Raw genomic sequence first — 24,207 nt, 5'->3', positions numbered from 1 at the left:
AGTGCCTTTCCCCGAGGTCACACAACTAATGAGTGGAAGACTCAGGCAGCTGTGTTCCCAGAAGCACATGCTTTTCTACACTACACATTCTCTTTCTGCAGACAAACAAAACATCAGATAGACCAAGCACCACACTTACAATAACTATAGAATTACCAAACAGAATGAACCGATCAAATGGCATTCAAAGACTGTCTTGGATTATTTTTAAAAAATAATTGGGCATTCTAGACAGTCTTTAGGGTTTTTATTTCTTTTGTTTTCATAGCTCTAAGAAGCATGAAAAAGGCAGTTTGCTACAAATATATTTTCAAATTTTAGAATAATAGGTCAATATCAATATGGTTAATATCAAGACAACGTTAACATTGCTTGACTTTTTAAAAAATATATTTTATTGATTTTTTACAGAGAGAAAAGGAGAAAAAGAGAGTTAGAAACATCGATGAGAGAGAAACATCAATCAGCTGCCTCCTGCATACCCCCTACTGGGGATATGCCTGCAACCAAGGTACATGACCTTGATTGGAATCAAACTTAGGACCCTTGAGTCTGTAGGGCAACGCTCTATCCACTGAGCCAAACTGGTTAGGGCAAACATTGCTAAACTTTTATTCTGCCAAATCCCAGCTGTCTTTTTCTTCTTTTCTTTTATACTAAAAGTATAGAGGGCTTGAATAGTTCTGACCCAGAAACAAAAGATGTTAGACTCTGGAGCTATTACCACAACTTCGAACTTCAGTAATTTAAGACTTCATGAAATGAAGGTTTAGAAAGTCTATATGTGGAATCCAAATGAAAACTTCATGAGCAAAGCTTTCATTTAGACTCTCCCAAACTTGATTCTTTAAAAAAAAAAAAATGTCCAGCCAGCCCATAATGTGGAAACAATTATGAAAATTAAGACATCTGAAAACCACTCAAGCAGCTTTTATTTCTAGCTACATCTTAGGAGACAAGTGGCCGCCGGCCTCCCGGCCGGCTTTCAACACCACTCTCCTCCCCCTCCCAGGAACAGTCGGGGTGCAGTCCAAACAAGGTGGCTTGGCGCTGGGCACCTTTCCTTTCCCTTTGGTCCACAAGCGTAGAACAGTCCTCTCCAGCCTGGAAACCCAGCCGCATGGGAGTTGGAGGGGAGGGTAGCTGGCAGGTTCACAGCCAGGAAAGAGACCACTCCTCCCGAAAGGCAAGCACGTTTGCTAACGAAATTCTCCTTAATAATTCATACTAATGGAAAAATCAGGAGAGCCTGGGAGATCTAAACCCACATAAGACCCCTGGGGTTCATTTCAGCCATTGATTTCAGGGCCTATGGATTTGCTGATCACTCTTCCCAGAAGCCTCTTCTCCAGACACCCAAAAGGCTGGTATCTCCACCTCATTCCTGCTCAGATGTCACCTCATCAGCGGTCCGCACCCTGCTGCACTTTTGCCCTTTCGTGCTTCACTGTCCTCACAGCATTTCTCACTCCCTGGGGACGGTTCGTCTCCCCAGGCGCTCAGGACAGCAGGGGCACTTGTGCTGTGATGGTGCAGCCCCTGTACCTGGGACAATGCCCAGCAGGCAGCAGGCCCTCAGTAAACACTAGTTAAATGTAGAAGTAGACGAAGCAGCCTGTGCACATGTGCCCGCATGCACCCCAACCGTTTACCCACACTGGGCACTATCACTTTCTTCTCCTGCACACTTTCTAATTTGGGTCTCAGCACTCTTTCATTTCCCTCTCGAGGCTTGGCTCCGGCTCCGCTGGCTGGGAGGTGTGAGGAGGGGCGTGTGCCACCCTTGGACAGTGGCTTCCTCGGAGTAAACAAGGCAGGGTGGTCTGAAGGGCAGTCCCACCGCGAGACCTCTCCCTTGTCAGTACAGACGTCGGAAACGAGGGCTCCTCCTTGGGACATAACTTCAAAAGAGAGGGGGACCCAGTGGCCAAAATGAGCAACAAAATCAAATTAGCATTATAACCCCAAGTGTAGAATAAACATCCAGGAGTCCATTCTAATATAAATAAATGACTGAATAAAATAATAAATAATAAGTGAGAAAGGAGAGGCAAGTCTCCCATGCAGAGGAACTGCAAATAAATGATGTAGCCGTTGCACCCTAAAGGAGGGAAACATATCCCCCGACTCCCTAAGCGAGGTCTGTGCTCAGTGACTCCCTCCCACTGAGGCATGGAAAGGTGGGGGAGGGGAGAGTCCCTTTTCAGCGGAGACACTTGACAAACAGGACCTCAGGTGGTCCAGGTCAACATCAACAGTGATGAGTGATGTTGCTAGTCTGTAATGTTAACAGAAAGTTAAGAACGGCACTTCACTGTGCTATCTTCCTCCCAAAACCCGCAACCCCAGCCTGATTCTGAGAAAAACTTCAGACAAATCCCAATTGGGAGACAGTCTGCAAAAGTCCTCAGCAGGACTCCCCAAAACCATCAAAGTCATCAAAAGCAAAAATTTGAAATAATGTCACAGCTAAGAGGAGCCTCAGGAGACACGACATCTTCATATAACGTGTACCCTGGATCCTGGCACAGAAAAGGGGCATTGGGTAAAAACTAAGGAAACCTGAGTAAAGTATAGCTGTAAATTAATAATAATGTATCTATATTGGTTCATTAATCTTACAAATGTACATTAATGTAAAATAATAATAGTAAGAGAAATTGTGTGCAGAAGTGAGGGTATAAATGCTATACAATTTGCCCAGTTTTTCTGTGAATATAAAACTGTTCTATAAATAAATAATTTTTAAACACTTTTAAAAAAGAGGGGGCAGGGGGAAAGGATATTATCAACTCTACGATACTACAGTCATTAAAAAAAAAAAATAAAGCCCATATGTTTCATAAGCACATTCTTCACTCTTTGCTATGATAAAATACACAGAGGGGCAGCCATTTGAGACTCAATTAGAAAGGACGTGGTCTGTAATCAGAGCTCTGGAAGCCTCTGATGTTATTGGGTAAAGCTTGTATGTTCTCTTTGTGGAGGCCTGTGAAGTAACAAATCCGCTACCCTCTCTCAATATGTTAGATCCTTTCTCTTAAGAAGGCTAACCTCGGCCTTGCTAACGCTGACTTTCTTCAAGAACCAACGGCAGCCTCAGGCAACACAAAACTGTTCCGATTTAGAACCCGCTCTCTACCCAGAAGCAGCTCTCCACAACACACCCAGCACCTCTGCATAGCAGTAAAGACAGCAGCCGCACAGAGGCAGGCACACACGGGCTGCGCTTGGGAAACGAGAAACTTCCGTGCCTCAAGTCATCTTCAGCTCCGAGGTGGTGACACAGCGGGAAACTGCCTGAGCCTAACGGATAAACAGGTTCCCGCGTCAGCACAGTTCGTGGGCCCTCAGGTAGGCAGGCCAGCCTGCCGTGTGTCAGCTGGTTCACCACGGCCGCTTCTCTTCCCGCTGAGTGGGTGGATTTGCAGGAGGCCCTGTGCACACGCACTTCTACCCTAGGACTTGTTTAATAAACAACTGTAATCAACTTTATTGTTCCCTGCATGTCACTGATGACTAAAGACTGCCTTAAACCTCTTGGTTAAACAGGAAAGCGAGCTTGCAAACATACAGAACTACACACCCAATAAACGAGGTGAGACCCAGATTTTATATGGATCGGCAAATTCCCGGCTTAGTTTATCCAAATGTAATGTAAATATTTCATTGTGTTAGCTTTCTCTATTACACAACTTTTTTTTTTTTAACCTTTCTATTGAATTTCTTTTTTTTTTAACCTTTCTATTGACATTGGTTAATAAAATTATAAAGTTTTCAGGTATACTATTCTACAAGACATCATCTGTATGTTGCATTGTGTGCTCACCACCCCAATTATATAAATTTAATCTCATCTAATTCATTGGGCTAGAAAGGTGGCAGATTTTGTCCTTTGACCATCTTAAAAGTAAAGATGCTAATCAAAATTCTCAAAATTAATATGTATATATAACATAACTGCATATGTTCTGTTACATAGGTACAACCCTTAGACTGTTGTGTAATCATGTTGTTATCTTTGAAGGAGGAGAAAATGCCAAAATTTAAAGGGACAGTCTTCTTGTACAAAGAATGGTGTCACTCAGGGAAAATATATTTTGAGAAATTTCAATGCTTCCTCACAGAAATGACTGCCCATGAGAAGAAAGTTAGATTTCTTCATGTTGCAAAACTGACAACAGACAAAACGTTGGTCCGAACTCTGTCTAACCCAGTGGTCTGCAAACTGCGGCTCTTGAACCACATGCGGTTCTTTGGCCCCTTGAGTTTTTAGCAAAGGCCAGCTTAGGAATACCCTAATTAAGTTAATAACTGTGTATCTACCTATATGGTTTAAGTTTAAAAAATTTGGCTCTCAAAAGAAATTGCAATCGTTGTACTGTTGATATTTGGCTCCATTGACTACTGAGTTTGCCGACCACTGTCCTAACCTAACCGTGGTCCTGCTTTCCCTTGCTTATTCCATTTCATGACCCGTCTTCCTGCTTCCAGTTCTCACTCTTGCTCTACATGGTTGGTTCCAAATAACACCCCCACCCCCGTTACCAGGGACAGGCCAGTGGTGACCTGCAGTGATCCCTCCAGCTCTGCATGCCACAACAGGCCAGATTAGTGCCTGACAGAATCCTGAAACTGTACAGGAAGGGAAACCATATTCCCAAAGCATGTGGCTGTAGTGGGAAGCAATGTTTTCATCCAGGTTTCAGAGGCCGGCAAGGAGAATTTGTTTGTTTGCTAAACAAACAAATCAGGGTCCCAGCAGGTCAGGGCGCAGGTTCATCGCTAAAGCAGGAGGCTCAGAGCCTCACCCCCCAAACCCCCAATCATCCCACCTCGCTGACCCACACGCTCTCCTACCCGGGGCCAAGCTGGTAGTCACGCAGCACATCTGTGTAAAGACAAGTCATAGAAATGCATGTAAAAGGCATTTGAACGCTGGGCCTGATCTCATCGCTGGCCCCTCCAGCTCCACTCTCCACCCTCCATGTGCTCTGCATTCTGTGGGGCGAGTCCACAGGCTTCCTCCCCTTGCAGTTCCCACCTGTGAGGATGAGAGGCACCACCGGGTGAGAGGTACAGCGAGAGATCTGGAGAGGGAGGAGGCTGAGGTCACAGTTCTTGGCTCCCTCCCTGCCTGGGGGCTGCAGGTTGGCTGGGTTGGCTCCTGTCAGGCAGCCTCTCCTTCTCCCTCCCCGGGGTTCCAGGTTGAGGGCTTTTAAATGCTCTCTGCTGTTTCCAGCTCTGGGGCCTGCAGCTGTACCTTCTCTTGTTGGTTTACATAAACTCTGCCCTCCCCAGTTATCATTTGGTTGGGTCATCTGTTTCCTGTGGAATGCTGAGTAATACAGATGTCATTTAAAGCACATTGGGCCCTAACCAGTTTGGCTCAATGGATAGAGCGTCAGCCTGAGGACTCAAGGGTCCCAGGTTCGATTCTGGTCAAGGGTATTTACATTGGTTGTGGGCACATTCCCAGTCGGGGTTGTGCAGAAGGCAGTTGATTGATGTTTTTCTTTCATTGATGTTTTTAACTATTTATCCCTTTCCCTTCCTGTCTGTAAAAAATCAGTAAAATATATTTTAAAAAAAACACACATTGAAATACAACAAAAGTTATTTGCAAGGTTTTACTATGTTGTGGATTTTCTTAAGTATTTCAGTGAGATTTAGAACACACAACTTTTCCTGGTTGTAAACATAACAACTCTTCGAGAAGGCAAGAGGAAGAACTCCTCTTTCTGGCATGGACCGGTGGCACAATTCGGATGCCCTCCATGACCTCTTGCACCTATCAGAATCCTAGTAAATTTCTCTACAGGTGGTGATTCAATAAATGAGTGACCTACCCACAGTTATAGGAGTTACACAACACAATGACTGCATTGGATTTCAGCAGACCCCTGCATAGTGCAGAGGGCATCCGAGGCCCAATGCAAGCCAGGACCAGTTCCAACCTTTCCTGTGTTCCTGCTCTTGTGTGCCATGGAAATAAGTGATGTGGGTTTGTGTTAATTTGGGCCTAAGGATTTGCCAGGCAGAGAAGGAAGCAGTAGATTTTTCCAAGGGGGCACTGCAGCCCGGTGTGAGCCAAAAGCAACACCAACTTAGCTACAAGGGCTGCCTCTCGGTGGGCGAGACTGCTGCATTCCCCTGTGGTATTTCTCTTTCCTTCCTTCCTTCCTTCCTTCCTTCCTTCCTTCCTTCCTTCCTTCCTTCCTTCCTTCTTTCCTTCCTTCTTTCCTTCCTTCACATATTTCAGAGAGGGAGAGAGAAAGAGAAACATCAATGCTGACAGAGAATCATTGATCAGCTGCCTCCTGCACACCCTCTACTGGGGATCGAGTCCGAAGTCCTTGACCAGAATCAAACTCAGAACTCTTCAGCCCACAGGCCAATGCTCTATCCACTGAGCAAAACCAGCTAGGGCCTCCTGTGGTATATCCAGTGGCGGAGCTAGCCATGGGGGATGCTGGGTTCCTGCCGCTCTCCCGGAAGCTCAGTAGTCTTTAGCCCTGGTAGAGATGCTATAAATTCAACAGGTCTTTAGTCTCTGGGCACACAAAGGCCAGACAGAGTCCCTGAGTAGTCAAAAAAGCTTTGGGGCTCAGGAATAAGCTTGTCCCTATTCCATCCTGAGCGTCATTGTATCCTAGCATTTTTCACCTTTGCTCTTCCACCTGATCCTTCCAACAGGAATACAAACACCAGAGGCAATCAATCTGAGATCTGGAACCTATCCAAATCTGGACCTCTCATGCATGCATCCACTGATTCTCCTGAAGTGGCTCTTTATTTGCTAGATTCAGACTCTGTCTCAGCCACTGGGGGAGGGGGAATCCTGACTGTGCACTGTGGTAGTATTCTCTGCCTCCGTGTCAGCCTTTACCACGGACAATGAGCTTCTGAAGGGCTAGAAGAGTCCGACTCATGTTTGTGCCTCGATGCCCGACATGGAGCACGTAGTCGATGCACAGCCAAGGTTTGGCTCGCGTGGGGGTCAGCTGCAGTGAGCTGGTTGGAAGTGGAGACGGAAACCTGGTCACACTGTAGTGAGGCACGCCTGGGCGAGATGGAAGTAGAAAGTATAGGCTATTCTTTCAAGAAATCTGGCTGAAATATTCCTGGAACCTCTCCTGCGGTACTCAACATACTTCATTCAATATTTATTGGTCTCAACCTCATCTATCAATCTGTTGGGAGCAGAACTGGCATTATCTCCCTGTTCTTTGAAGCACAAATGCACCAACTTGTCTGTCATTGGCCCAGAGTAAAACATGTGCTCAATTTGACTGAATAATTCCCAAATCCTGTGTCCAGCCCTCTTTTTCTTTGGTTTCACTGTGGAAACGGAGGAATAGTTGTTCCCTTCTTGAAACTCCCCTGTGAGCCTGTGTGGCTCTGTCCCCTCCTGGACCTCCCCACACTGGGCTCAGCGTTTCCCCTCCCGTTCTCCCACCACCTTGCAGTGTGCACAAGCTGTGCTCAGTCCTCAGTCTCCCTTAGTCCCGTTAAACTCTCTTCCACGTGAACTGCTATTGCTTCAACTACGTCCTCTCAGTGATGCCTCCCGAATAACCACCTCACGTCCTCTCTCTCTCAGGCTATGCTCCCAAATTGCCTTCAAAACAAAACAAGAAGCGAGTCTCCACGAGGGTAGCAGGTATGCACGTGGGAACTCTCAGTCTCCCTCACCTCCATGATGAGGCCACACGGAGGAATCACGTCTCCAGTTTAAACGCCAGGCTTTTAATGCAGGGGGCTGAGGGGATGCAGGCCTTGGGCCTCTCGGGGTCTGCAGGAGCATTCACAGGTGGGCAGAGACCTTTGGAACCAGAGAGGGGTTCATCCCACTCGCACTGGCCAGGACCTACTGTTCCACCCCCCTCCCGGTGCTTTGCTTGGGCTCAGGGTGGACCCTGGGGCTCCCTTCCCTGGCGCCCCACCGGGGCCTGGCCACGGGAGTGCTCAGACTTGCGGAGGGCTCTTCTCCAGAACCTTGTGGGTTCTAACTCAGTTCCAAACCCTGGCCTGTGGTTTCTGAACTTCCCCTGAGAAGGGTGCTCAGCCTCTTTTCACATGAACTCCCCCTGTTCACCTCACACACCACCAGCCTCGGACCTCAGGCTCCCTTTTCCAAAAAACCCTGCCCTGGATGTGACACCAAGCTCACTCAGCTGTTCTCTTAAGTCATTAATGATTGTATATTGCCCTGGAACTTCTCTTGTAATTATTTTCTGCATCATTATTTGGCTTTATGTTCTAGAGCACAGACTGCTAAACTGTGTCTTCCTTTTCTTACAGAGTAATAAGCTCCCTTTTCCAGACTTGGTAGCTAGAGTGGCCCGTGACTAAGTCCTTGCCAACTGAAGGTGAGCATAAACGTAGTGCGCCACTCGAGGTGAGCCCTCACACACGGAGTCTTCCTACAGGTTGGATTCAAAAGGGCCTGTGACCCAGCCTTGATCGCTCAGACCAGGCCACGCCCAGAAGCATGATTCCAAGGAATCCCTCAATGAGGAGATAAGCACAGGAACTGTGCATATAAGCACGTACAAGTGTTGACTACTACCGTAAGCCCTTTCAAGGAAAGCGTGGTGGCCTGTAACCCTAAGAGGGGCAGAGCAGTGAGGGGAAGCGAGCAGACACTTTACATCAGCTTGACCTGAGTCAGATGAAGGTTTATCACTTTCATCAGTGACTCCGACCTGGCAAATTGCTGGTCTAGCCCGAGCCTTTCCTTCCTCTCTAAAAATGGCATAGCTACACCTACCATGTAGGATTGTTGAAAGGACTACGTTAAATTTATGTTTATAAAGTGCTCTGAAAGATGCACAGCACCTAGAAAGGACTCAGTAAATGGTAGGTAATACGTCCTAGGAAAGGTAAAAACTCAAAGTTTTACAGAAATAGGAAAAAACAATCTTAAAATTCATATAGAACTATAGAGGATCCCCAAGGGCCAAAACAATTTTGAGAAAGAAGAACAAATTTGGAGGCCTCATGCTTCCTAATTTTAAAATATATTATTATAAAGCTACAGTAACCAAAACAATATATTGGCACTGCCCTGGATGGTGTGGCTCAGTTGGCTGGGCATCATCCCATGCACCAAAAGATTGCTGGTTTGATTCCCCTGCCCCCTACTAGGGGCCTACAGGAGGCAGCTGATACGTGTTTCTCTCTCCCTCTTTAAAATCAGTAAAAACTTTAAAAAAAATAACAACAACAATAAGGTACTGGCATAAAGAGAGACATATGCACTAATGAAACAAAATAGCCCAGAAACAAACCCATGATTATGCAGTTAACTGATCTTCCCCAAGGGTGCCAGGAATAAACAACAGGGGAAAAGACAGTCTCGTCAACAAACGGCTTTGAGGAAACGAGCTATCCTCACGCAGAAGAGCATGACCGCTGGAGACAGCTGCCCTGAGTTTGAAGCCTTGCCTGCCAGCGAGTTAGCGAACCTCTCTGTGCCTTAATTCCCTCGTCTATAAAAGGGGGATAATAACGGTACCTTCTTCCTAAGACCGTTGGGAGATTTAAATAAGGTGCTTAGAATAGCTTCGGACACACAGTATTCATTTCATTGCTACTAATCATCCGTGGGGCCTGAGGAGAGCTACTTAACCTCTTTGAGACTCAATTTCCTCTGTTGCAAGAGGGAGAACAAGCTCTAACGTGTTGAGTTACTGGGACAAAGTGAAGGATAGAGCTAATGGGAAGGCCTCCACTCACTTCGAAGCCAGAGAAGTCAGACAAGTCCAATAACTCACAGAGCAAGCCTGTTTCCAAGAAGTAAGGGAGAAAGGGTCTCAACAGAGGTTACCAGGGAGGGGAGGGCAAAGGGGGAGACCCTTCCCTCAGGATGGGGGGGGGTCCCTTTGCATAACCACCCCAAAGCCAAGGCCCTCTCTCCTGGAACACCCCACCTAGAGTCATTAGCTGGCGTTCTCACTACCACGGAGAACATTTAGGGGCCTCCTGTTTAACCTTCTGATTCCGTTACTATACTTCCTCTAGAGCAGTGGTTCTCAACCTTTCTAATGCCTCGACCCTTTAATACAGTTTCTCGTGTTGGGGTGACTCCCAACCATAAAATCATTTTCATTGCTACTTCACAACTGTAATTTTGCTACTGTTATTGAATCGTAATGTAAATATCTGTGCTTTTCGATGGTCTTAGGCGTCCCTGCTAGCAGTTCTCAACCTGTGGGTCGCAACAGGTTGAGAACTGTTGCTGTAGAGGTGGGCAGAGCAGCATTCCCTGCTCTGCAACCTGGAGACCCGATGCCACCACACCGACCCCTGCGGCCTTTCCTCAGTGCTTAATTCTATGCCCTTCGGAGAGATATGCAGATTTGTCCTCCATAACAACATTAATGCCTTTTAAAAATGTTTACAATGATACTAGAAGTACACCACGATTAGGGCAAATGTCAATAAAAATTTGTAAGTGTATCTCTACTGAGAATTTTTGACAGAGTTTATGAGGGAAAAGTTCACATAACCAAATGAAAATGACAGAATAAAATTCTAAATGCATGATAGAAAATAGCAATGATTAGCCAGCTGGCCTATTCCAGAGAAAGCTCAGAAGAGCAAGCAGCCGGTTTACTTCTAACACTCTGAATGATGTAATTTAAGAAACACCTTCTCCTAAAGCCCACAACGGTCCCACCCACCAGTCTATCAGTTGAACTAGGTCACAGACTCCAATTATCTGCCTAGAAGATATCAGACTGGAAATTAACTGAGAAAGACTAGCAATGGCATGGTAGCATCCTTGCTGACATCCCTTGTCCTTTCCTTCCTTCTGTTAGGTATTCATGGATTTTGCATATGTAGAGAGTTGCATACATTTAATGGGTAAGATCCATTGGTCCTATTATAGTGCACTAGAGGCCCAGTGCATGACTAAATGAGCGTGTGTAAGGTCCCCTAGGCCTAGCCTGCTATCAGGATCATGTCCACAGCCCTGGAACGCCTCCCATGCTCCATGGACTCTGAAAGCGCCCTGCGACGCTCCCAGCTCATGTCCTTCCCCCACTCGTTACCTCCCCCTCCCTTTCCCCCCTCCCCGGCTGCATGCACCCCCACCCCTCCCCCTGCGGTGGGAGCACCTCTGCCCTCACATGGGGACCTGTGCTGTGGTCCCTGCCCCTGCCTGGCACCCATCCCCCTCGCCCCCTTCACAACAAGGCTATGTCTGCCTGCCACCTGCTTTGCTGCGCGCTCTTCGTCGCACCCCTCTCTTCCCTCCCCCCCAACCCCATGTGAGCCCTGCCTCAAGCTGCAAGGCGGAGAAAGGTGTTCCATGCACCTCCTGGTGACCGGCTGTTTGGTCGTGATGCCATTATGACCACAGGCCTTTTATGATATAGATTCTACCCAACCACTGGCTCCTCTCATCCTGTCCAGGTCACATTCTCCACTGTTCACTATAGGCAGGAGAAAGACAGATACACACAGCCATGTACACACATGTAAAATGCGCTCAGGAAGCTCATGATCTAGAGCAGCCGAGTTTCGGTCAGGGCTAATCCTCTCCCCTCCCCAGGGACATCTCCCAATATCTGGAGATACGTGTGGCAGACAGGATGGAGGGGTGCTACTGGCATGTAGACAGCAGAGGCCAGAGATGCTGCTACACATGCTACAACGCACAGGACAGCCCCACTACAAAGAACTAGGCAGCCCACTGTCCGTGGTGCCAAGGCTGAGAGGCCCCTATATAAAGGGTAAGATGAGACATACAATGAAGTAGAAACAGAGTTGAGTATGGCCTGGGCTCTAACAGGGACCAAGTTAAGTGTGATCAGATAGACAGCATTTAGACAGGTGAGTAAAATTCAGTGTTGGAAAGGGAATAGGGAAAATGACACTCTAATAACATGTTGGTGATAATGTCACTTGATACAACATTTTTGGGAGGGCAATTTTCAGCAAACGCTTGAAAAAAAAAAATATATATAGTATTTCTATCTTTGCTTCCTTTTCATTCCCATCTCTTCCTTTGCCGTCTCTTTCTTTCCTTCCCCAGAACTGAGGGGTAAGCCTGTGGCTGAGAATGAAACACGATGGGAGGGAGTTGGGGACCTGCACACAGGTCTGGGCACCTTGGCTGGGAAGCCACCCAGAGCAGGGAGCTGGAGGGACTGGAGGCTGGTGGTGAAGCTGCAAAGACACATGGCTGGCAGGCCAGGCAGCCAAGGACAAGAGGCAGTGGGAAGGGAGGTGGACACAGAGGAGACAGGATGGCCTCTGTGGCTGGGGAATGGGCTACTTTGAGCAAATGAGTACAAATATTGGAGATAATGGGGTCAAGTTCCTAACTACCAGAGAAGACATGTGCAAAGACTAAAGGGGAGTCCTGGCCAGTGTGGGTCAGTTGGTTGGGTGTCATCCTGTGCACGGAAAGGTTGCTGTTTTGATTCCTGGTCAGGGCACATGCCTGGGTTGCAGGCTAGATCATCGGTAGTGGGCGTGCAGGAAGCAGCTGATCCATGTTTTGCTCTCATATCAATGTTTCTCGCTCTCTCCCTATCCCTTCCTCTTTCTCTAAAAATCAATAAATATGTATTTTTTAAAAGTTATAAAGGGGAAGAAATAGAAAGATCCCTGGGTGTTGGATTGGACTTGGTGGTATTAGTATAAATGGTTTTAATATAGGGCCTAATGTAGAAAAATTTATAAAAGTGTCTGTTTATATTTCCTAGCTCTGTTCTCTAAAAGACCCAAAGCAATGACACCCCAGTAACAATGGGCACATCAACCTTCCAAATCTTGGTTTCTAAATACCATTCTCTACCAAAAAGGAGGAATAACTAACTCAGAGAAAGTACAAGATGAGCCTGGACTATCAGGTAGTGCCAGGAACTGTTTAAATGCTCAGTGAATGATAGGGATGTCAAAAGACCAGCTCAAAGGGACTCCCACGGGCCAAACTGAGGACCATGTGAGCATAAAAAGAAATAGTAAGAGATTTCAACATATTGCTTACAAAGGAAATCCACGAATACTTCCTAATATAAATTAATAAGTAAATGAGGGAGGCAAAAAGTTCTCCTTTACAGTACAATGTCAACTAATAAATATAAGAGTGATAGAAATAAATAATCACTATTTGGCAGCCTGAATAGAGGTGGCTGACTCAGGCAGAAGTAATAAGATAAGGCTGTAGGTGGAGATTTAATGAGGAATAGGCTATTAGCATAACCTTAGAATACTTCTCCACAAACAGCAATACATTTCAAAGGGGAAAATGATAAATTTAAGGTGAGAAGGTCTGGCAGGCACCCACACAGCCAGCCACCGGAGGCCAATATTCCAGTGGTGCGACAGGTTGACATTTTATACCATCTAATTTATGCGCTAAGAAGAGCAGGACATGTATCCTGCCAAGAACACAAGACCTGAGTCTGGTTCTGAAGAAATACCTGCTTAGATGCAGGCTGAGTCATCCTGCTGAATATAAGATCTACAGGGCTTAAGACACAGAGAAAGTCTGAGAAGCTATTCCAGAAGAGACATGGCAAATTGAACATGGATCAGACAGGGGGAAAAAGACAGTTGGGGGACAACTGCTGAAATATGAATGGGCTCTGTGGGTTGGATGGTAGTGTTATACCAATTCAATTTCCTGACTTGCTAGTACGATGATTAATTTTATGTGTCAATTTGACTGGATTAAGGGATGCCCAGAGAGCTGGTAAAACATTACCTGGGTGTGTCTGAGGGTGTGTCTGGAAGAGATTAGTAGACGGAATAAAGAAGATCGACTTCATCTATGTGGGTGGGCCTCAGATGACACACGGAGGGCCTGAATAGAACAAAAAGGTAGAAGGGAAAATTCACCCTGTGGCTTGAGCCCTTGGACATCAGTGCTCCTGGCCTCAGGCCTTCCTTCTCCAGCTTGCAGATGGCAGATTATGGGAATTCTTTGCCTCTGTGATCTCAGGAATCAATTTCTATATTAAATCTCTCCCTCTCCCTCTCCCTCTCCCTCTCTTTCTCTCTCTTCCTCTCTTCCCCTCCCCCCGCCTCTCTCTCTCTCTCTCTCTCTCTCTCTCTCTCTCTCTCTCTATATATATATATATATATATATATATATATACACACACACACACATTCACTGAGTGGCCTGATTATTATGATCTCTGAACACACAATAATCTGGCCACTCAATGTATAGCCTATATAATAAAAGGTTAATATGCAAATTGTCCCCTGGACCAGGAGTTAGACCAGCAGACAGGCCTGCCAACTGCCCATGTCCCCTCCCCCTCACCAGGCTGGCCAGACCCCACCCATGCATGAATTCATGCACCAGGCCTCTAATACACACACACACACACACACACACACACACATACACATATATATGAATGTGTGAGTGTGTGTGCGCGCGCGTGTGTGTATGTATATGTATATATCAAAGGCCAGGAGAGAGGGGCGCAGAGGGATTGCAGCCCTGCCTCTCTCTCTCTCTCTCTCTCTCTCTCTCTCTCTCTCTAAATACACACACACACACACACACACACACACACACACAAACACACACACTGAGTGGCCAGATTATTATGGGTTCAGAGATCATAATAATCTGGCCACTCAGTGTAAGTATGTGTATACCCTAATGGTTCTGTTTCTTTAGAGAATACTGACTAATCTAAATTCCATGATGATACAGAAAAAGATTATACTCTGCTAGATCCACATGACAGTTTAGTCATGGGGTGGGGCCCGTCCAAGAACTGAAATATTGAAAATGAACCAGGGCAGAAAGCAGATGATACAATGATGTTCTGTACCTGATTCCTTGCTTCGGCCTTCACTCACTAGATACTCCCCAGGATTCTGAACCTTGTGTTTGGACCTCTAGCTCTCCTTGGGGAGTGAAAGACTCTGACCAGCTCCACAGGCCACCTCAGACTCAGCTAGCTTTCGGGCAGCTCCAGAATCTCAGTAGAGGAGAGGCTTTGGGGCAGTCTCACTGAAAGGGGACTTGAGGAGGCTGCCTTAAAGCTGTATTTTACAAAGCAAGCACACTGCTTTTATTGAGATCTCATGTTTATTTGGGCAAATGGGCATAGCTAATGGAGGGGCTAAAGGGCCCTCCAACCCAGCCATGCCACTGGCCAAGCCATCCCTTGAAGACACCACACGAATTGGCGTGTGGCCTAGTGAAGGCCAGGGCCAATAGAACTGCCACCCAGTGTCTCAGGGAACAATGACAACATAGGACTAGCTGATGAGTATCTGGGGGGAGCCTGAGAGGTGGGTTGGCGCTGACAAATACCTTTTGGAATGGGTGAGGTAGGCTGTACTGGATATCGGATGGGTTTTCTAGAATGACGCCCAGTCTGGCCCTAAGGCTCACTCTGCAAAGCACTACACTGACTCAGTCTGGCCCAGCCTGAGGTATCGGAATGATGGAATGATTCACATCTGATAAGAGGAAAAGTCCACGGGGCCGGGACAGTGTCAGGATCTCAGGCAAGGAGTTCAAGGCAGGAGGAGGGCTGGACAGGAGGCCAGGGGCCAGGTGCTGCAGAGGCCAGGCCAGGAGATGAAGAGGAAGAAGGAGGAGGACATCAGCCTGCGGGGTGAACAGGGGGTGGGCACAACTCAGAAAATCAGAAATTTCCTCTCACTGGCTACTACTCCCCTGGCTTCCCAGGCAGGCCAGCAGACAGTCACACATATCTTTCAGATGGAGTGGAATAACGACATTAATTGTTTGAGAGAGGAGAATGCTTGAGTCAGGTCAGTGTCCTGCAGGGGGAACCTCAGAGACCCAAGTTAGAAGAAAGCACAGGGCAGTGAGGACGGCGCGGGGCGTCCCATGTGGATGTCTGATGAACGCCATCACGCTCTCCTCTTGGCTTAGGTCGCCCTTGGTTTTTGTTCATTCAGAACGGATATGAGCTGAAACCGGTTTGGCTCAGTGGATAGAGCATCGGCCTTCGGACTGAAAGGTCCCAGGTTTGATTCCGTTCAAGGGCATATACCTTGGTTGCAGGCACATCCCTGGTCGGGATGTGCAAGAGGCAGCTGATCGATGATTCTCTCTCATCTATATTTCTAACTCTCTATCCCTCTTTCTTCCTCTCTGTAAAAAATCAAAATATATTAAAAAAAAAAAAAAAAAGAAAGAAAGAAAAAAAAAAAAAAAAGAACTGAGATGAGCAGACAGTGCAGGGAACTGTGAGAGGGGAAGGAAAGCCTTTTCGGAACTTTGCCCTGGGTCTTCGATTGCCCAGTATTAGCTCTTCTCAGTCCTGAAACGTATCTTCCTCTGGTATTCCCCACAAAGCAGTTTCTCAGCCTCTGGCACGATTCACCCTGGATGTCTCATTCCACATCAGAGGCCAGGAGAGAGGGGCGGCGCGGAGGGACTGCAGCCCTGCCCACATGGAGATCCCACCGCCCCCTACCGTCTGCCAGGGGTGTCCCACCTCTGGAGGCCCTGCCTCTTCGATTCCAACGTTTAATTCCCATGTATCCTCACAGGGTACAAAACTCTTTCACATATAGGACTTATTGGGCCCCAACAACCACCCAAGCGGGCAGGTAGAAAAAAGGAATTATCATCCCCATGATATCAATGAGAAAACGAATTCAAGGATAACAAGTGGTTTATTCAAGATCCCAAGAACTCACAAGAGTGGGGCTGGGATTCGAACCCAGGCTCCGATACTCCCACTCCCCTCTGACCAGCACGGTAAAAGCCCATACTCTCAGGGCTTCTGCAGACTCCTCTCCCATCCGCAGCAGGACTAAGTTCCAGGAGACCCCCCCACACACATACAGACTCCAGTATGAGGGACAACGGATCAGCGAGGCCAGAGAGGAAACAGCCCAGTGCCTGCAGGAGGGGTGACGGGGGAAAGAGCAAAAGGACCAGAGCCAGGAAGGGGGAAACAAGTGAGGAAGGTAGGCGGGGCATCTCAGGGATCCATCTTTGCCAGAAGAAAAGGTAGGGTTGCACCCATGTTTCCAGAAATATCAATACTTTAATGTTCATCTAAAAGGACAAGAAGGCAACGGACATTTAAGGAGTCCTTCCTATGCATCAGGTACCCTGCCAAGAGCTTTTCTCTTTGAATCTCAGGAGGTGGATGTCATCTTCATTGTCCCAGACAAGGAAATGAAGGTGTAGAGAGGCATAGCTGTGTATCCCAGGTCACAAAGCCCGACCTGGAACCAAAGCTGGTCTGCCTGCAAAGCCCTTCTCTTCCCTTTCCACCACATGCATAATGCCCTGGGCCTGGGCTCTGCCATGCAGAAGCTTGCAATCAGCCTTAACCACATCGATGGATATAATCACAGGCCAGAAAGCATTCTGAACTAATGTACGCTCCCAGGAGGATGGCTAATAGGTCATCTGAGCCATTGCCATTCCCATTGGGGTTAGACTGACTCCCCTTGCTCCAGCCCAAAGAAATAAGAGGTTGGGCTTAAGCTGTGGTGGATTTCTGCTCCTCGGCGGGAAGAAGGAAAACCTGGGAGAGACCCCGCCAGCCCTGGGCACGTGGACACGGCTTTGGGAGCGTGTGTGCCTTGGTTGCACCTGGCTGCAATGCTGTGTGCGCACTTGCTCCTGTGAGCATGGGTGTCTGGGAGAATGAGAATGAACATGTTGCAGGCTTGCGAACAGGATCTGATGAAAGTACATGGAAAGCGATCACGTAGTTTATAGTGTTCTCATTTCATTCTTCATTCATAGGAAACAGACATAGATCTGTCCTATCAAACATCTTGTAAAACAGCCAGATACCTAAAAGAGACCTGATCTGACAGCGTGTGGTAGTTGATTTATGCATGTGTCAGAATTAAAAAAGAGGTTGTGTCATTTGTAGTTAAATCAAAGTTATAAAGTTCTAAAGACAAAAAATAAAAATAGAACAAGAAAAAAATGTGCCTAAAGGGTCTATTTTTCTAGTTCTATGGGACTGACAATCAGTGTAAGTTGTGTTTAGGTGGTTAGATGTCCAGACATTGGGACATGATACTGGGTCCGGTACAAAAGACAACTCTGGAAGCTTATCTCAAATACATCAGCCTCACTGGCAGGGTTTACTTGCTGGGTTTTTTTTTTTGTTTTTGTTTTGTTTTTGTGTGTGTGTGTGTGTGTGTGTGTTTTAGAATAACCCAGTTTGTTTAGACAAGCATGGTGTTAGCAGAGCCAAGGTTGTCTGTTTCTAACTGTATCACTTCTGTGGGGGTGGAGGAGGGGTGGGGAGGAAAATTCTACTCACCGGAGGGACCACACAAAAGTGGGTCCAGTGTCTCAATGGGAAGCAGGCTAAGCAACTACTGACAGGTCACTGCGAATCCTTAGCAATGCAAAAGTTTATGATTAATGAAATGCGGTGTGTGCAAGAAGTAACAACCTCCTTATAAAGGAATCATCTGTCTGGCCAACATTCACTTGATTCTCCAATTTACAAAAGCAAGTAGGAACCGTGAGAAGCTGCGTGGCCCCCTGACTCCTAAAGTAACATTCATTCCAAGACCAGGTATTACTCTGGGTGGCAAAGGAGTAAGGAGGTGAACATGTAGCAATGACAACAACTTACCGGGGTGTTTGGGGTGGGAAGGGTGCATTTCGTAGAAATTATTTGCTTAAAAGCTGACCTACAGAGGCTTTGGGGGATCGTTTTTAATGATTACCTTATTAGATTAAATTGTTTCCATTATTCACTGTCACTCCTCAAATGACATGCTTGAGAGATTTCTAAACAATTTCTGGTGTTCGCAGCTTGCTGAGGGAAAGCAATAAAGTAGCATTGCTACGGAACAAAGCCCATTTGTCTGGCACTGGGACCTTCACTGACAAAGCACACCCCCTACCCCCACCCCCTACAGAGTTACTAGTTGATAAAAACTATTTCCCCAATGTTTCGATGACTCGCATGGTCCCACTGCACGGGGGAGTAACTGGAGCCTGAAAATGTTATATTCCCCGGGCTCCTCGGGAGAACCGCTGTCCCCACCGAGGGCCGTCAGACCGAGTTTGGAAACGGGGCACCTGTGCAAAGAGGAGCCCTGCGCCCAGCCCTGCACCCACCGCCCACCGCCCACCGCCCACCGCTCACCGCCCGCCGCCACAGCGGAGCCCGCGGCGTGGGCATGCCCATGGCTTCTCACTCTTTTCGAGGGGCGGGGAGCAGTGGGAAAGGGCAGGGGGCGCCACCCACGGCCAGGAGAGTCCGGTCCCCGGCGCTGGGAGTGGATCTGGGTTCCGAGCTGGCTATCCCGAAAAGCTGGGCCCGGCGGAGGCCCCCCGCCAGCCGGCCTCCCCACGCGCGCCCCCCAGGAACCCTCCCGTGCCCGCGCCCCACTCACCGCTCACGCTCGCCCACGCCGCCGAGCCCGGGAGCGGGGCCCCCGGGGCTGCCGCATGCCCTCGGGCCGCGCGCGACGGGGCGGCCGGGCGCTGCGCTTCCGCCGGCGCGCGGGGAGCTGCGGGGGGCACGGCGGCGGCGACGGCGGCGGCGGCCTCTGTGCCAACTGTGGCTGCGACGCGCCCGGAGCCCCGGGAAAGTTTGGCGGAGCCAGGGGTGGCGCCGAGGGGGCGGAGGGCCGCGTCCCCGCCCTGCCCCGCCCTGCCCCGCCCTGCCCCAGGAGCCGGGCCGTTCCCATGGGAGAGCGCCCCCCGCCGGCGAGGCGCGGATCGGGCTCTAAGGCAGATGCTCTCCTGCCTGGGACTGGTCCCCAGGAGGGTGGCCAACCTGGAGGAGAAGGAGCCAGGGGACTGCTACCCCAGTCCTCAGGGCTGCCAGGGCCGTACCTCGGAGTTCCGTGTTCAGTGCTTTCTCTCTGTCCCTCCGATGTGTTTGAAGAGGCTGCGGTGCGGGCAAGGGCAGCCACACCCATCCGCTCCCACCTCTGTGGGAAGCAGGCTCACTGTTAGAGGAACACTTTTTCTAAAACTCCAACCCGAGGGTGCAGGCAGCCACAGAGTGCAAGGATGGTCACGCATATCTGCTTTGGGGGCCTTTCCTAGGCATCTTTTGATTGAAACGGGAAATAAAAAGGATTTAAAGTTATGAGAGAGGCTTCTTGGCCTCCTGGGGTAAATAGTCCTGGATACTTTGTTCTTGAAAGATGAAACGTAAAGCCTCCACTGATCTACCTTTGCTAAAGAAGAAAGATGAGAAGCAAAACAATGTCATGAAGCCTTTGTTCTTTCTGAACTCCAAAAAGTAAAATAAAAATCACAGACATGCTAAAAGTTGGGTCTTCCTGGTGACCTCACAGAAGGGAAATACTGCAATGTGAGGTCCTTCTTATGCACGCTTCAAAACCGTGTGCAACACTGATTGCATATGCCCAGAGGGTTGCCTGTAACCCTTTGCCATTCATTCATTCATTCATTCATTCTTCATTCCGATTCTGTACCCAACTAGGAATCACATTCCAAGAAACATCCTGTCCCCTACCACCAAAGAAATTCTGCTCTCTCTGAAGATCGAATCTGAACAATGTTTTATTCCTTATACAGTACACCTCAACCCAAAGGCCATGGCAGCCTGGTGTGCCTCACACCTTCCCAGCCATGTGGCTAAATTCTGATCAACATGTACAAATTATAGTTGCCTCGCCTGAGAGTTCGGAAAGTTACTGTGGTGTCTCACAGATGACCTGTGTACCGAGGGCCACAACTTGCAAAGCTGGTACTAAAGGAAGATCTGTTTACCAGAACAAGCAAAAGCCTTGCAGATGACATGTGAGTGAGTACGAGGTCAGGGGAGTGAACAGCTCAACAAATAGCATGATGCTGAAGGGCAACCTGGTGAACACAGAAAATTCCCCACCACCAGCAGGCACTTAGCAAACGCTTGACTCAGCAAATGTGCAGCATGTCGAGTAAGTTGTTGCAGGCTGAACTGGGAACTGTAAACACCAGTTAGAGACTGCTTTTGCTGGAAAAAATTTGTTCCAAGTTCCAAACAACCCATTAGCAAAGGCAGTTTGGAAACACAGTATTGTAACTTGGAACTTCCTGAACCTGAGCATTGCAAAGTAGAACCGGGAGTTGGTAAAGCCAGATGGATTGCCTTTCATGTATGGATCCAAAAAGGAGGAGAAAGGAGAAGGCAATATGGTGAGCTGTGCTGTAAAAAGACAGACATTTTAGCTAGATTTTTTAAAAAAAAAATTTTTTTTAACAAATATGGTTTAAATCTGGCAGGAGGCAAAGAATAGAGGCCGAAGGAAGAGGGCAGGGAAGAACACCCAGCTTTCACATAGACAGACCTACACACAAGGACAGGAGAAAAGGGACAAGATGCAAAGGATAGTACAAATAAAGGTGTTGCCCCAAATCCTAGTTTTTAGAAAGAAGCTCAAGGATTAAACCACCAGAACTTTCTTTAAATCCTTGTAGGGTCTGTGGTGTCTCTACCGGAATGTTTTTCTTAGTAAAACAAGTTAAAACCAATATTTAAAAAATGGCAAACACAAAGCCTGAGGATATCCTTTGCCTTAAAGATCACTGGCTGAAAAGTCATTCAAAACTTTTTCATTTGGAGATCAGCGCCCTGTGTTTTGTGTTCCTGGAGACACGGAGATTTATAACATTGTTTCTATAAGGGGAAAGGGATTGTTCCACGGTGCTTGATGGGAAAGAGATGTGATGGCCTTGGAGCCCCTGTGTTGGCCAGCACTTTACTTGGCAGGGAATAAATGCTGCAAAATAAATAAACAAATTAAATTAAAAATAAGACTGCCTCCTGCCCAGTGAGAAGCAATGTAGGACTCAGGCAAAGTTCTTCCTTTCTGGATTTATGGAAAGAGGCCCATGTTCCTCTACCCCCCAATTTGACTTGGATCTCTGATTTGAGTTTTTTTATGATCTCACTGATGACAGAGAATCTTTGATTGGCTGCTTCCTGCTTGCCCCACACTGGGAATCGAGCACGCAACACAGGCATGTGCCCTGACCAGGAATTGAACCATGACTGCCTGTTTCATAGGTTGATGTTCAACCACTGACCAATGCCTGCAGGCCGGGCGCCACAAAAATTTGTAAAACATGCAATAACTGAGTATCTGGTCAGGGGCAGTGGCCCCTTGTTTAGATTGTCAAATGAAAAAATGACAATAGCCAACACAACAATAGCCGTCTGGTGTGAATTATTTCAAAATTATGCCTATTGTTTTGTCAGATTGGCAAAAAAAAATATATTTGTGTGTGTGCAACAGAAATTTCTAAATAGTTTATGTGTGCCATGAAATGAAAAAGGTTGAAAATCACTGACCTAGAAGATTCTGAGGGAAGACTGAGCAAAAGGCTAACCACAGAAATCAAAGAAAAGAAGATGGCAGTAAGCCAGGTGATGGCCTGTACAGTATCTTTCAGTTGCATGTAACTTCAAGTGGGAAGCAGCAGGAAGCCACAAAAAGAGTCAACAGATACCAAAAAAATCAAAGATCAAAATCAACTTAGTTTTATTTCAATTGAACAAACTATCTCATATGACATGCATGAATTACTCAAAAATACTTCTTAGATATTCATCCCATCACTTCTCAATTTGTGAGCATTTTTGTGCTTGAGAAAAGAGTGACCAATGTTGAGAATAAGTGATGGTGGATTTCTTGTTCTCTGTGATATGAAAACTTATTATAAAGCCATAATGACTAGGGTGCCCCAGGGCCCAGATTTGTGCCTGTCATCCAGAAATAATTCACTTGCAAAAGCATCCTAGTTTGGTTAACAAATTATATAGTGAATTTAATTAATAATTAAAACAATATGATGGTGGTGCAAAAACTAGAGAGAAAAGCATCTGACCAGAATAGCTATCTCATATACAGATCGTCATAAGTATAAAAATGTTTATATTTAAAGAAGTTGGCATCTTAAATCAGTAAGTAAGGGAGGCTTATTCAGTCTAATGTATTTACTTTTGTGGAGAATAAGATTAGATTCTTACTAAAGTGACTTTCATATGCAGTAAAGAGTTAATTTCTTAAAAAAGAGAAAGAACCATAAAACAATTTGAAGAAAATAAAGATTAATATTTATTTGATTTGAAGTTTGGGGTGAATGTTTTTAAGCAAAGGAAGTAAATATTAATTTATTGAGTGTATGCATATACATAATAAAAATAACCCTGTAAGTTTAAATTTAAAACTAAAATGTAGGAGAGAAAAATATTTGGTAAAAGGTGAATACCTGTCCTACATTACTTATTGAGAAGCATATAGAGAATTCTCAATATTTAAAAGATTAACATGGAAACAGAAAAATAAATCAAGTATATGAAGAATGAGTAAAAGAAGAAATACAAATGACCAAAAATGTATAAAGATAATTGTCAACAAGTGTAAAGTAGTAAAATAAGTATAAATTAACATGAGATACTACTTGTCACCTATCGAATTAGTAAATGTTTTTGATTGTAGAAATTCCCCAAATTGACTAAGGTTTAAAGGAAATGGGTTGCTGAAACTGGTTTGGCTCAGTGGATAGAGCATCAGCCTGGGGATGGAAAGGTCCCAGGTTTGATTCCGGTCAAGGGCATGTACCTTGGTTGTGGGCACATCCCCAGTAGGGGTGTGCAGGAGGCAGCTGATCGATGTTTCTAACTCTCTATCCCTCTCCCTTCCTCTCTGTAAAGGAAATGGGTAACTTCATTTGATGCTGCTGGGATACACATGGGTATAAGATTTCTGGTGGGCAATTTGCAGTATAGCAGCTTTCATTTATTCTCAGAAGTACGTTTTTTGTTTTCATAAGCTAATATCTCTAAGTTGAGATGAGGTTTGTGATCACTGTCAAACAGGCAGCAGTTGTGATTTAGTTGTCATTGCCTGCCCCTACATACCAATATTTAAAGAATGGATATCAGCTTTTGAAAGAAAATCCTGGAACAAAGAAATAGAGCACACACACACACACACACACACACACACACACACACCAAAAAAAAAACCCACAAAAAAACTGCATCCAAATGCTCTGATGGCATTCAGGTCAAGGACTGCACAGAGACAGAAAGTGACTCCAAAAAATGAGAAAGTTTAGGAGCAAATACCATAGCCATCCATTTTGCTTTTCTTTTACAGGTATACAAAAATAAAATGTAAGCTGATTGTATGTTCAAATAAGTCCAAAAAACTCTTTCAATGATTATAAAATAAAAGGTATATGTGATAAGATAGCATTATGTTTGATTGGCATCATTT

General features: G+C 46.4%; 2 protein-coding genes across 5 annotated transcripts in view; one reads left to right on the top strand and one right to left on the bottom strand.

The window, feature by feature from the left end:
- Nucleotides 1-19,539, bottom strand: part of LPAR3 (lysophosphatidic acid receptor 3) — a 77,347-nt gene extending 57,808 nt beyond the window's left edge. Inside the window, exon 1 of one of the 2 annotated variants that reach the window (XM_084872091.1) lies at nucleotides 19,357-19,539. The gene's annotated coding sequence lies outside the window, so the exon portion shown is untranslated. Of the gene's footprint in view, nucleotides 1-13,726; nucleotides 13,815-19,356 lie in introns of those variants that run through there. The other variant, XM_084872092.1, reaches the window with a different exon arrangement.
- The window catches only part of DNASE2B (deoxyribonuclease 2 beta), a 684,289-nt gene that overhangs the window by 351,896 nt on the left and 308,186 nt on the right, over nucleotides 1-24,207 (top strand). The window lies entirely within an intron of this gene.

This window comes from Pipistrellus hanaki, assembly GCF_964339955.1.
Source record: "Pipistrellus hanaki genome assembly, chromosome: 2".
In the NCBI taxonomy this organism is placed as follows: Eukaryota; Metazoa; Chordata; class Mammalia; order Chiroptera; family Vespertilionidae; genus Pipistrellus; species Pipistrellus hanaki.
Note: the sequence above shows the minus strand (reverse complement) of the source record. Positions and strands in the feature narration are given on the sequence as shown.